The sequence below is a fragment of the Triturus cristatus genome, chromosome 7 (assembly GCF_964204655.1).
Source record: "Triturus cristatus chromosome 7, aTriCri1.1, whole genome shotgun sequence".
NCBI lineage: Eukaryota > Metazoa > Chordata > Amphibia > Caudata > Salamandridae > Triturus > Triturus cristatus.
Window position 1 is genome coordinate 1,818,463,673 of NC_140590.1, and position 12,952 is coordinate 1,818,476,624.

Genomic DNA, 12,952 nt, shown 5'->3' on the forward strand with positions numbered 1-12,952 from the left:
TTCACCGCAAGCAAAGCTACAGTAACCAATAGATAATCATCCCAAGATGTGTATGCCAGTCAGACAAACACAATACCTACCATCTCATAGTGACTTGGAACTGTGTCATGACGTGCACCAACCTACAAACAAATAGAGCAAGGCAGTGGCACAAAGCTAAATAAACACTGCCAGACAGTTTGCCACCACAAACACACTACCTCACAGTGCAGCTGACTGACAGGAAGGAATAGTGGGGATGCAGGTGAAGTTAGTGTATCCAAAAGCATGATGGGGTTTGTAGTCTCAGATAATGCTCCCCCTCCTGATTGGCCCATCATGACCTCTCTGAAGCATGCCCACATCACAGGGAGTGGAAAATGATTGTCAAGATGGCTGACACTGGGTCCTGCTGTGGGGAGCACAAGGCCCTGGTAGGGCTTGTGTGCAAATCAGAAGCAGGACAACACTGACTGACACCCTGTAAGACAACTTGCACGCCCTACAATGGAAGAACGTTTCATGGTGGGATGTCTGGCCGGGTGGGAAGGAGGACTGACAGCCCTGACCATACCTACCAGCATGGGGAGACACAACCCCCCTCAACACAAACTCCACACAACTCACTGGGTAGAATGCATTGACCCACACCTCTGTGAAATATCAGCAAAAGATACCCCGTACTGGGTGCTGCTGTGTGAAGCACAGGGGCTCTCTTTGGACTTGTAGACAAACAAACACCAGGATTTCACAGTCAGCCATCTTGCCAATGCTGTCACACGCCCTCACAGGGAAGCAGAGTCAAGAGGGAGGAAGTATGGGCATGCTGGGAAGGGGGGTGTAGCCAAGAGCATGATGGGAGTTGTAGTCACAGACAATCCACACCCACCCACATGGCCCAGCAAGCATACACTGAGCCATGCTCGCCTCACAGGGAGTGGGAAGGGACTGACAAGATGTCTGACACTGGACTCTGTTGTGGAGAGCACAAGGCTCTGCTGGGAAATGGGCAACAACAATATCATACTCTGTCCGTGACAAGCTGGAAAAAAGCAGTGTAGAGGCAGGCATCTGTTCATACAGTAGAAAATGTCATGTTTGTGAACCATTGATGCCTGTAGAAACATAACTTACATTGTGTGTCTCTTCCAAACACAGGTGGTGCCTGGAACCCAGCACCAAATGAAGAGGATTCCCAGCCCCAGACTCTGGTGGATACTGAGCTCTCTGGTTTGACTCTGTCTCTGTCCTCTTCGGATGACGACGACCAACCTGGCCCCTCCGGTGTGAGTCATCATGCAGTACCAGCAGTATCAACATCTGCACCCCCTGTACCCACGCCTCCAGCATCTGGAAACCGACAGAGCACCCCCGCCAACATGGACAGACCAAGGCCACTGGACACCCACAGCACATGGACACAGGACCCCCCGGAAGCTACAGCAAACAACACCAGCAACACCACCCAAGGGGTCCCAGTGTCACCTGTGTGTCCTGCCGCTGGTCCTGCCCGTGTGGATAGGGGTGCTCGTAGGGGTGGGAGGCAGAGGGCGTGCCTTGCAGAGGCGTCTGGACTGCATGATGACCCCCAACTGGCACACATCATAGATGCGTACCAGGATAGCACTGGAGGATTTGGCCAGGTAGTGGGGACCTCAAGGACATGCAACAGGAGCAGGCTGCCCACCATGCCCACATGGAGACAAAGTGGGAGGCACTTACTGCGGTTCATCGGGACATACTCCAATGCCTCCGCCAGATCAACACAAACCTGTCTACACCTCCCTGTGTGGCCACAACATCTGTTGCAACACCATCTGCCAGCGCCACAGGGAGGGAGGAGGACTCTGGCGGAGAGTCCCCTGCACTGCAGAGGCCTGCACCTGAGGATCCCCCCCGCAAGAAGAAGAAGGGTCGTCCGAAGAAGGATATGTGAGAGGCAGATGTCCCAGTACATCCCCCAGGGCCTCTAAACCTGTTCTGGACAATGTTCTTTGTGTGCAACCCGTTCACCTTGTTCAATCGCACACAACTCGCCCACATGACATGGAGGGTTCATGTTGGTCCAATGTAGCAGATGACTGTGGACTTTACTCTGGACATTTCATCTACCAGCACTTCCAACTCTAATGTGAACTTTGGATTCCAAAACCAATGTACAGCACCCACCATCATGTGCACTTTCCTCACACATGTTCGAAAATAAACTCACCAGTACACCATACTTGCCTCTGTTGTGATTCCAACTTGTCATGTGTCATGGAGATGTCGAACTGCTACACAACACAGTGCATGCCAAATACTGCAACAATGTGACCAACGTTAGGTGAGTCATGGTGATATGACACATGTGAGGGAGACACACCACTATGGCAACACAACACATACTCACCGTGGCCATGTTACTTATCCCACACAATGATGTTGACCTGAAACACATAGGTATGCCCAAACACAACACCTATCCACAGTCATTGGTAACAAGTCCACAGGTGAGGCAAGCAAATGTCACTCAGATGTGGGAAGACAGATAACGTACCTAACAAAGCATAGCACAGGTTCATTACACATCAGCAACATGTTTATTCAAAAACAGTTGCAAGGCAATTGTACGTTACAGTGGACACACAATCACAGAGTGTCTGAGAATTGTAGTCCAGAGGTGTGTGGCACATCACTTGATGTCAATTGACTACTCCCACACTGGTGTCGGATTCTGGGTGTTGGGGGTCAGTGTTGACCAAACAACAGGCAAATTACCCTGGGAAGGACAGACACAAGACACAGACAAATGCACAGCAGAACAGGAGAGAAATGCAATACACATGCACAAAACATGTCACAAGAAACCTACACAAAAACAAGTTAGCAGTACTACCCTATTGTGGAGTACACACCACCTGAATGGACACATCACTGCACACATCCAGTCAAGTGGCACACAGACACACTCATACAGCAACAGAGCAGCCACACATTGACATAACAACCCTGGAAACTCACATTCAGGTGAAGAAGTTGTTGATGAGCTGTGAGCGGACGGCACCCTCATACTCATCATCACTGGCATTTTGGCCCAGGCCGGGATCCTCCACAGGTACCAGAGGTTGGTAATCGTCATCCTGGATGAGAGGCACCTTCTACTGCACTGCCATGTTGTGTAGTATGCAGCATACAAGGATTATTTTGCACACCTTTGCAGGCTCATATGGGAGGGCCTCTCCCGTCTTGTCCAGGCAGCAAAAGCAGCTTTTCAGGAGGCGAATGTCCACTCAATCACCCTCCTGCTCTGACCATGTGCCTCATTGTAGCGCATCTCGGCTGGTGTCACAGGGTTCCTAAGGGGTTTCAGCAACCAAGGCATGTTGGGGTATCCGGAGTCACCTACACACACTAAAATGAACAAGTAGCTGAGTTTTGTAGGAGTGCGGAATACAACATTGACAAATACACACAATGATAAAAAGTCAGTACACACCGACAAGCCAGGCATGCTGAGCTGGCATCAGTGAAATCAGTGTTGCAATGCGACTACTCCTCATTATGTAGGCATCGTGCGCAGAACCAGGGAACCGTGCACACACATGTGTGATACACATGTCTGTAAGTCATACCATCAGAGCATTGATTGAGTGGAAATGTTTCCTGTTACGGTATGCCTGCTCATGTGCCTGTGGTGGTATCAGGGCCACATGTGTCCCATCAATAGATCCAATGACGTTCGGCATCCTCCCCAGTGTATAAAAGGCATCCTTTATTTCAGGGAGTTCAGCTGGGCTAGGGAGCTTGATGTACAGGTCAAGGAAATGCAACATCCCCTCCAAGACATCGCGTAGTAAACGACTAAACATCGTTTGCGACATACCACCAGCAGTAGCCACAGTGTACTGGAAGATACCAGTAGCAAAGAAGAAGATAGGAAGAAGAGAAGGAAGGTGCACTCTATCAATAGTCGTAGGCAGCAAAAATTTGTATTTCAGAAAGTCTTTTTCTTTTTACCTGGTCGATATCCATCTCCGAATACAGCGACTTCTACACTTGTCGTGATACGGATAACTCTTGGGATAATTCCCACACACTCGGGACTACTAAATCACCGATGTGTCCTTACATACGTCTTGCACCTACTAAGGTCTCGACTGCAAGTTCAAACCATACCCAAGCACTTTTGGATATATAAAGATTGTCGCCACATGTTTTGAGGGGTTCACCCCTTGAATATCAGTTGAAACTTTATTGCCCTGATTGTTCCCAAGGCACAAGGGAACGAAACGCGTTGGCTGTGTGCCGTTTTTGTACCAATCACCTTCAAATAAAAAGAAAAAAAGAAAAAGACTTTCTGAAATACAAATTTATGCTGCCTACGACTATTGATAGAGTGCACCTTCCTTCTCTTCTTCCTATCTTCATGTTTAAATAGCATCTTTCAACAGCAGATGCTGGAAGACGTTGCACCTACTCCAAATATGCATATTGAATAGAACTTAAGTGCTTGACCTTGTTCTGCTGTTGGTTGCTTTGTGGTTCCAGTAGCAAAGAAGTTCAGGGCTGCCATCACCTTCACCTCTGGGGTCAGTGCTGTAGGGTATGTCCGGCCAGGTAGCAGATGTGGCGCCAACTGCTCCGCCAACTCCTCAATCAGTGGCCTGGTGAAGCGGTACCATCGGATGCAGTCGCGTTCCTGCACGGTTTCAAGGTCTGGGAACGGTCGATGGACAGCTGGTGCCCTGCAGAACAGAGATGAACAAAGGAAGATTGTCGGTTCATCCACCCATGTGGCCATGACCAGGCTCAATATCACATGATACATCATCACATTACACAATGTACTGAGGTGTGTGCTGATAGGCATGGACACATATGTCACCTACATGACCAGCACCTCACATCTCAATTCCACATGTCCACATAAGTCCCATGAAGTGCAATGGCCAATCATCAGGCTGTGTCACCCGACCTATGTACTGCTGTGACATTACAAACACACACCACAGTGGCAAGTGAGGCCTGATGTCTCCCAGGCATCACAGATCTTTGCCATGCAGATACCCAGGGTCCCTGTATTACCACATCGACACTGGCATGGACATGGCGTATCAAGTACACACCATAAGGCAAGCGTGAGTCCCACAGGTAGTGGCCACTGTTGCCCCTGCAGGTCCTACATGTACGTCTCTTAGACACACACACACACCATCAAGGTTGATGCATATACCACATGGATGTGGAGACTGTCTCCCATTGGACACATTTGATCAGACACATCTGAGACAACATGCACACAGACTGCGGGTGCACATCTGAATTGTGGCTACAGGTCTCACTGTGACGTACATGCCATCACCCCCAGGACTCAGGGTGTATGTGACATGTCCTAAACATATCCAACCTGCAACTGTCTCCGTGACTCATGCCCATTACTGTACGTTTGCACATCACAGTGGTAATTTGCAGAACACACAAAGGATTCTGCCCCCATGTACACGTGCACAGCCTGGGAGTGGCTGAACAAAAGTACCACCCAACAAACCAAATGTGCCCCCCCCAACACACAGGGAATGCAGCCTTACATGCCATGGGACACTGTGTGGCCAATGCTGTGGTGTGGTAGGTGTGCACAGGTGTCCATGGCAAGTAATTGTGTGTTGAATCCGACGAATAGTCGCACCAATGAGGTCCGACGCGGGTGACAATGCGTTCGCATTGCACGGTTCATGACCGAGCTGTGCGTACGCTTTGCCATTGACTGCAATGAGGTCCGACGTAGGTGACAATGCGTACTCATTGCATGGTTCATGACCGAGCCGTGCGCACGCTTTGCCATTGACTGCAATGAGGTCCGACGCAGGTGACTTTCATGCATGTACGTTGGGCAGGCATGGTCCGAGATAGGCGTATGCTTTGGCCATTAAATCGTATGGAGACCGGTGTATGTGTATTTTCAAAAATACGCGTTGTACAGTCAGTTGACCGAGCCGGGCGTACCCATTGGCTCTGGACTATCATGGAGACGGATGCGGATTCAAAACTTGCACAAGTTGTGCACTGGAAATTCAGTCAGTTGTGTTTAAGTGTGCACCATGCACCCCATTGTGGCATTGACTATCAGGACATGAGAACATCATAGTGTGTATTGCTGGCATGCATCACAAGCATGTGAATTGAGTCTCTGCCGATCCCTTCATCCGGACAGCTGTACTGAGTCAGTGGCAAGAGATGTACTGTGTGTATAGTGACATACTCCTACATGTTCACTTGCATGTCCAACTGATGTGTGGGTGGTGCATGTTGGGACATTGGGGTATTAGCATCCAACATGCAACAGACATACGGGTACAAGTCAAGGAGGGATATGTGTGCCATGGTTGATGTTGAGAATGACAATTGGCTTATTCTAAACAGTGTTGGCACTTTGAGCAGTGTTCAGCAGATGATGCCAGGGCTTACCCTGTGATGTGATGTACTCACTGTGTTGTGTGCAGTCAGTGCAGGTGACTGATGTTGTTCTCTGTCTTCCTATTCCTATCCAGATACATCCACGGCCACAGGAGGGGACAGCTCCATGGACCAGGAGGAGTCACAGAGCCTGACAGGGACAGAAGGAGAGGAGTCGGGGGGACCCAGTGGCATGGAGGGTGAGTGGAGCCACACCGAGGAGTCGTCAGCACCACCCCCCCAGCTGAGGGCCACAGCAGCTCTGAGGATGACTTCCTTGTGGAGGCGGGTGTCAGCAGCCACCAAACCCCAGCTAGTGAGGCTGTCCCCGCCACCGCCCCCTCCACCACCATCACCACCCTCCCATCGGCTCCCATCCCAGAGGTCCGTGGAGGCTCCCGTGTTCGGGAGCATGTCTCCTTTGTGCCAGGCACCGCACCCCCTGCCCCTGTGTCCCCTGCTGCCCTGAGTGAGGAGTCTGTGGACTTACTTAGACAGATCCATGAAGGGCAGACATCGATGCTGAGTGTCCTCCATGCACATACCACTCTGTTGACGCAACTGGTGTCGTTCATGGAGAGCATTTCATCGGGCATGTCTGCCCTACAGAGGACAAATCAGTCCGTGGCCTCCTCCCAGACGGCAGCAGTGCCCCTCCTCCAACAGTCCCACACCCCTCCTACCCCTGCACCACCCACGATTCCTAGCAGCCTACCTGTCCCAAGCACACACACACCTGCACATTCTCACAAAGCCACAGACACTGGAAGCACACAAACACCCAAACCAAGGGCTAGACGTGCACACAAGCAAGCGCTGGGGACTGATACCACACTCGCAGGGGCTGGTTTGCAGACACACACACAGTCATCCACAACCACTCCGCAATCCTCCGAAACCTCTCCCTCCCAGCCCCCTTCCCTTGCCTCACCTGCAACCCCATCTCCACAGAAGCTCTTCCTCTGTGACCTTGGCCTCTTCCCCACCGACCCAACAGATCCAAATTACAAGGGGAAGAGGAATTCCCCACACACAGAGGGGAGTGCCCCTCACACCCGGACCCCCTTCCATAGGCGCAGTCAGAATGAGGGCCCCACCCGCAAGTCCCCCCGGAGCCGGAAGAGCAAGACCCCACCGCCGCCACGCAGCTCCAAGGCAAAGTCTCCGTCCTCTATCCCCCAGGCCACCACACCAGAGGTTCCCCCGCCACACCCTGCCCCGGTTTTCCCCACCCACAGATACACCATTCCCAAAATGCTGAGGCCCTCCCCCCCTACCACTTGTGTTGGGTAGTTGCCTGGGGATACTGAGACACACACACACATGTTGTGACAGATGTGCAGTGTGATGTTGCCTGTTTGTGCATATGCAGCAGTGCATTGGTATTGCTGTTGTGGGCCATTGTCTGGATGTTGTTTTTGTGATTTACCCTGCTGCCCCTGTGAGTCATATCACATCATTCTGCACATTCATCCTGGTTGTTAGGTGCCATTACTGGCATGGAATGGGAGTTTGTGACCTGACACCTACAGTCTACACAGGTTGTTTTGATTAGTGTGTCTATTTTCGAGATGTGTGTATGCTTTGTGATGGTCACTTCTGCTCTTGTGTCATTGTACACAGTATGCATTGTCAGCCCCCATGTGTGGTGCTTGTCTGCACATGGCCGAGAGTATGTTTTGTTTTCACTGCACTGTTAGCCTCACCACATCTCTGTGGGTATGGGACTCAACCACTAGTTTGCCCCAAAAGTGTTTCATGTGTTGGGAGCAGGAATCATACATGCTGTTTGGCATTTGCAGCTTTGACCATGATGACACTTACCTTTTGGTCACTGTGATGAGGGGGGTTTAGACCCCATCACCACAATGCTCGACATTTGTTGCAGTTTGGAACCCCACATTTAACTTTTGTTCTACACAGTGAGGGGGTGTTAGTTTTACATTGACACAGTGCTATAGTGATGCTTGCCTTGTGTAGGCCACACTCATTTGTTGGTCACACATGTGCTGTTAGTTACATTGTATGTTCGAAGTCATAATCACTGTTGTGGGAATTTGTCACAGACTACACACTGTTGTCATGATGTTAGGGGGGATGTATTTTGCTGACATACCTAATGTTGGAGTATGATGGATGTGTGGCGCATCACCCATCCAATGGGTGGGGGTGGCAGGGGTGATGGGCACCCTATGTGTGGGGGTGGCAGGGGTGATGGGAAACAGGTCACCTATGAGTGGGGGTGGCAGGGGTGATGGGCAACATAATCCCTATGGGTGGGGGTGGCAGTAGTGATGGGCAACAGGTCCCCCATGAGTGGGGGTGGCAGTAGTGATGGGCAACATAAGCCCTATGAGTGAGGGTGGCAGGGGTGATGGGCAACACAAGCCCTATGAGTGGGGGTGGCAGGGGTGATGGGTAACATGTCCCATATGTGTGAGGGTGGCAGGGGTGATGGACAACAGGTCCCCTATGAGTGGGGGTGGCAGGGGTGATGGGCAACATAAGCCCTATGGGTGGGGGTGGCAGTAGTGATGGGCAACAGGTCCCCTATGAGTGGGGGTGGCAGGGGTGATGGGCAACATAAGCCCTATGTGTGGGGGTGGCAGGGGTGATGGGCAAAAAGTCCCCTATGAGTGGGGGTGGCAGGTATGATAGGCAACATAAGCCCTATGGGTGGGGGTAGCAGTAGTGATAGGCAACAGGTCCCCCATGAGTGGGGGTGGCAGGTGTGATGGGCAACATAAGCCCTATGGGTGGGGGTGGCAGTAGTGATGGGCAACAGGTCCCCCATGAGTGGGGTTGGCAGGGGTGATGGGCAACATAAGCCCTATGGGTGGGGGTGGTAGTAGTGATGGGCAACAGGTCCCCTATGAGTGGGAGTGACAGGGTTGATGAGCAACAGGTCCCCTATGAGTGGGGGTGTCAGGGGTGATGGGCAGCAGGTCCCCTATGAGTGAGGGTTGCAGGGGTCATGGGCAACATAAGCCCTATGAGTGGGGGTGGCAGGGGTGATAGGCAACATAAGCCCTATGGGTGGGGGTGGCAGTAGTGCTGGGCAACAGGTCCCCTATGAGTGGGGGTGGCAGGGGTGTTGGGCAACATAAGCCCTATGTGTGGGGGTGGCAGTTGCGATGGGCAACAGGTCCCCTATGGGTGGGGGTGGTAGTGGTGCTGGCCATACAACCCCTATGGTGGCCTGTTGTTAGTGGCCAGGATGTCGATCCCCTGTGTGTGTGTGTCATTTTGCGGGTACGTGTCGTTTGTTTGTGTGGTAGGTGTCTGACTTACCGTCTGCGCCGTCTGCATCTGTTCCTGATCCGGTCATAGATGTAGAGTACTGGTATGACCTGCGCGATGGGATTCATGATGTGTTCATACATGCTGCTTGTTGCTCCATCTCGTACCCATTGCAAGCTGGTCCGTCTCGTAGCCGAGTATTGAGTTGTGGCGCGAATCGTAGCTGATATGCTTCTCTTCCGGATGTTGTGACGTGCCGTACGTGGTGACCCGTCCGGCGCGTAAGAAGTAACGCATCGTACTTGTCAGGGCGGAAACTGCTATGGATAGTGCTTCCGGGCGACTTGGTTCGGCGCTCGGAGTTACGGCTCGGACGGAGAATGAAGCTTGAATCACAGCCTACGTGTCAGTCGGGTTTTTGGCAGTTATGCGCATCGTACTTCATCAACAGGACAGATCGGCTACGGGTACGAGTCAGTCACACGGTAAGGCTACGGACAGCTCTCGGAGAGCTGTCCGACCTGGATCAGAATTGACCCCTAAATAGAAGTAAAAGATAAAGTGCAAAGTGCAAAGATAAAGTGCAAAGTGCCATGTGCAAATCATATTTTTTTTTGTTTTTTAGAAATACCCTACCTTCTACAAAGTGCTACGTGCAAATATAATTTGTATTTTAACTAATTCATAATCGTCAGGCTTCGACATTGAACCCATAAAGTAAACAGGAACGCCAAATACCTTTACATCTTGCTACCGTTCCTATACGTTTGGCATAGGCCTCTTCAAGTTTATAAATACTAGTAATTTTTTTAAACCAATGTTCAATGGTAGGTTGTAAACTGGTTCTCTGGATAATTAATCTATTGTTATTTAATAATTAAATCTTTATTTATTTATAAAAGTTAATTTAATTATAAGTATGTTAATTTTAACCCCTACGCTATCCAACACTTTCCCTACTGTTGCACTCTTTGAGGTGGGAATAGTAATTTTTACCCCTACGCTCGCTATCCAACACTTTTCCCACTGTTGCACTCTTTGGAGTGGGAATATTAATTTTTACCCCTATGCTTTCCCACACTTTCCCTACTGTTGCACTCACTGGAGTGAGAATAGTAAATTTTACCCCTGCGCTATCCCACACTTTCCCTTCTGTTGCACTCACTGGAGTGGGAATAGTAATTTATACCCCTCCGCTATCCAACACTTTCCCTACTTTTGCACTCTTTGGAGTGGGAATAGTAATTTTAACACCTACGCTAGCCAACATTTTCCCTAGTGTTGCACTGTTTGGAGTTGGAATAGTAATTTTATACCCTCCACTATCTAATATTTTTTGTATTAATTTAGTTAATGTAGTATATTGTGGAAATATGGATTTTTGTGATCAGTTATGTCCCCTATCCTAGACCCTAACGTCCCCATGTATAAATCACAAGTACATGTATGTTCCCTCCAGTTCCAGTTATGAAGACGCAAACACATGTGTGTCCACCGTCAACATGTCCTCTTTCAGATCCGCCATGAATGGATCGGATATTCCATTCCTAAGTATGAAAGGCCACCGACTTTATGTGGTTCATTCACTCCATTTTACAGTCCAGGCGAGTAGGCCCTGATTCTGCCATCAAGTTTTTCCCTGCTTTCCACCTCTGACAGCTCCAGCCTGAGCTCACAGCTGTATCCATGAACTTTGTCCTACTCCCCTGCGCGGCTAACGGTGCCTGACTCGGCCGATCTGCCTGCCTGCCTGCCAAGAAAACTGTATTTCACCTTCAAAGATTATCTGCTCCGTTCCTCATCCAATGCATTCCTGTCTAGTAGTTTAAGTAAACATTCTTCCAGCTACTGAGCAAAGGGCCCGGCTTCTCTGTCTTTATGCAAGTAATTCATAGCACTGACTCTATGGAAGATTTCTGCCCTTGCATCTCATGTAGACACTTAGACGCTTGTACACGCACTCACAGTCAGTATAGAATAGATTCCGTTCGAGAGACCTTCCCTTTTGGATAACATAAGTTCTTTAAACATAGGATGTTAGATATGATTTGGGATTAGGTTGACTTGACCCCCCAGACTTCTGTCTCCACATGTAGAGCTAAATGTCAAGTCCCCTTCACCCCCTAGTTGCACGTCAATCACACGTCATGCTGCTGCGCGCGCATCTCTGCCAAGTATTTCTGCTGACATTGCGAAATTATTTCATAGATACACCCATTTGTGACATCACACCTAAATGACGTTTTCTAGTTACACCCAGTTACACCCATTTTTGTTACGCATGTATGGTGTCATCTTTATTATCAATTGTTACGCCTCCTGCATCTGCTTCACTGTAATGTATATTCTATAAAAGTGATTACTTGTCAATAATGTATTGCTCTTCACTTCCTGAACCTCCGCGGTGATGGAACTTGAAGTTCCCAATTCGAATTGCGATAAGGAATAAAGCCCGTTCCGAACCTCTAATACCACGGATTCTGCCTCTTATTTTACTGAGCTGTTTTATTAATTTTCCGTATCAAATTAAGTCCCGGTAATATTAAAATATTTACCACATAATTGGCGCCCGAACAGGGACACTTTCTCATCTCACGCGCCGGCGGTGCGTTGCAGGCCCGGTCTCCTGCCACAGCTGGACGGACAATAACGCGTACCAGCAGGATTTCCTGTATCTCCCTCCGGTCAAGCGGGGGCGACTGAGGCTGCGATCAACACCCAGACGAGGCGGTGAGAAGTGCGAAGTATCCCGACCAGAGCCTAGCTGAGAGAGCAAGATCCGAGGTATACAGAGGCCCACCAAGTTCCGAAGTTCCGAGGTTCCAATGTTCCGAATTTCCGAAGTTTTCGAGTCGAGTCCAGTCCGGTCCAGTTCCGTTCAGTTCAGTTCCGAGGCCTTCCGTTCCGAGCTACCCGGTGAGTACCATTGCTGGGGAAGCGTTCTGACGTGCACATAGGTTGTGCCGGTCAAGACGGGTTTGGGTACACAAATCCGGTCTGCACTGTTTCAGCAGTGTATCTGTACTGTTTAGCAGTATATCTAGTATGTCTAAATATATAATTCAGTATCATCTAGTCAGTATCAAGTATTATGTCAGTAACTAGTTTCCTGTTAGTCTTCATTGTCTGATAAAAACGTTAAATGTTTTAAATACGTTCTGCATATCGTGGTATGAATGACTGTTCATTATTGTGTTTATTGTATTAAGTGTGTTCAAGATAAAATATCAGATCAGTTGTCAATATGCCGCTCTTTTCGAAATTAAGACAGATCACAACTAGAAAAGGGGTACTCGAA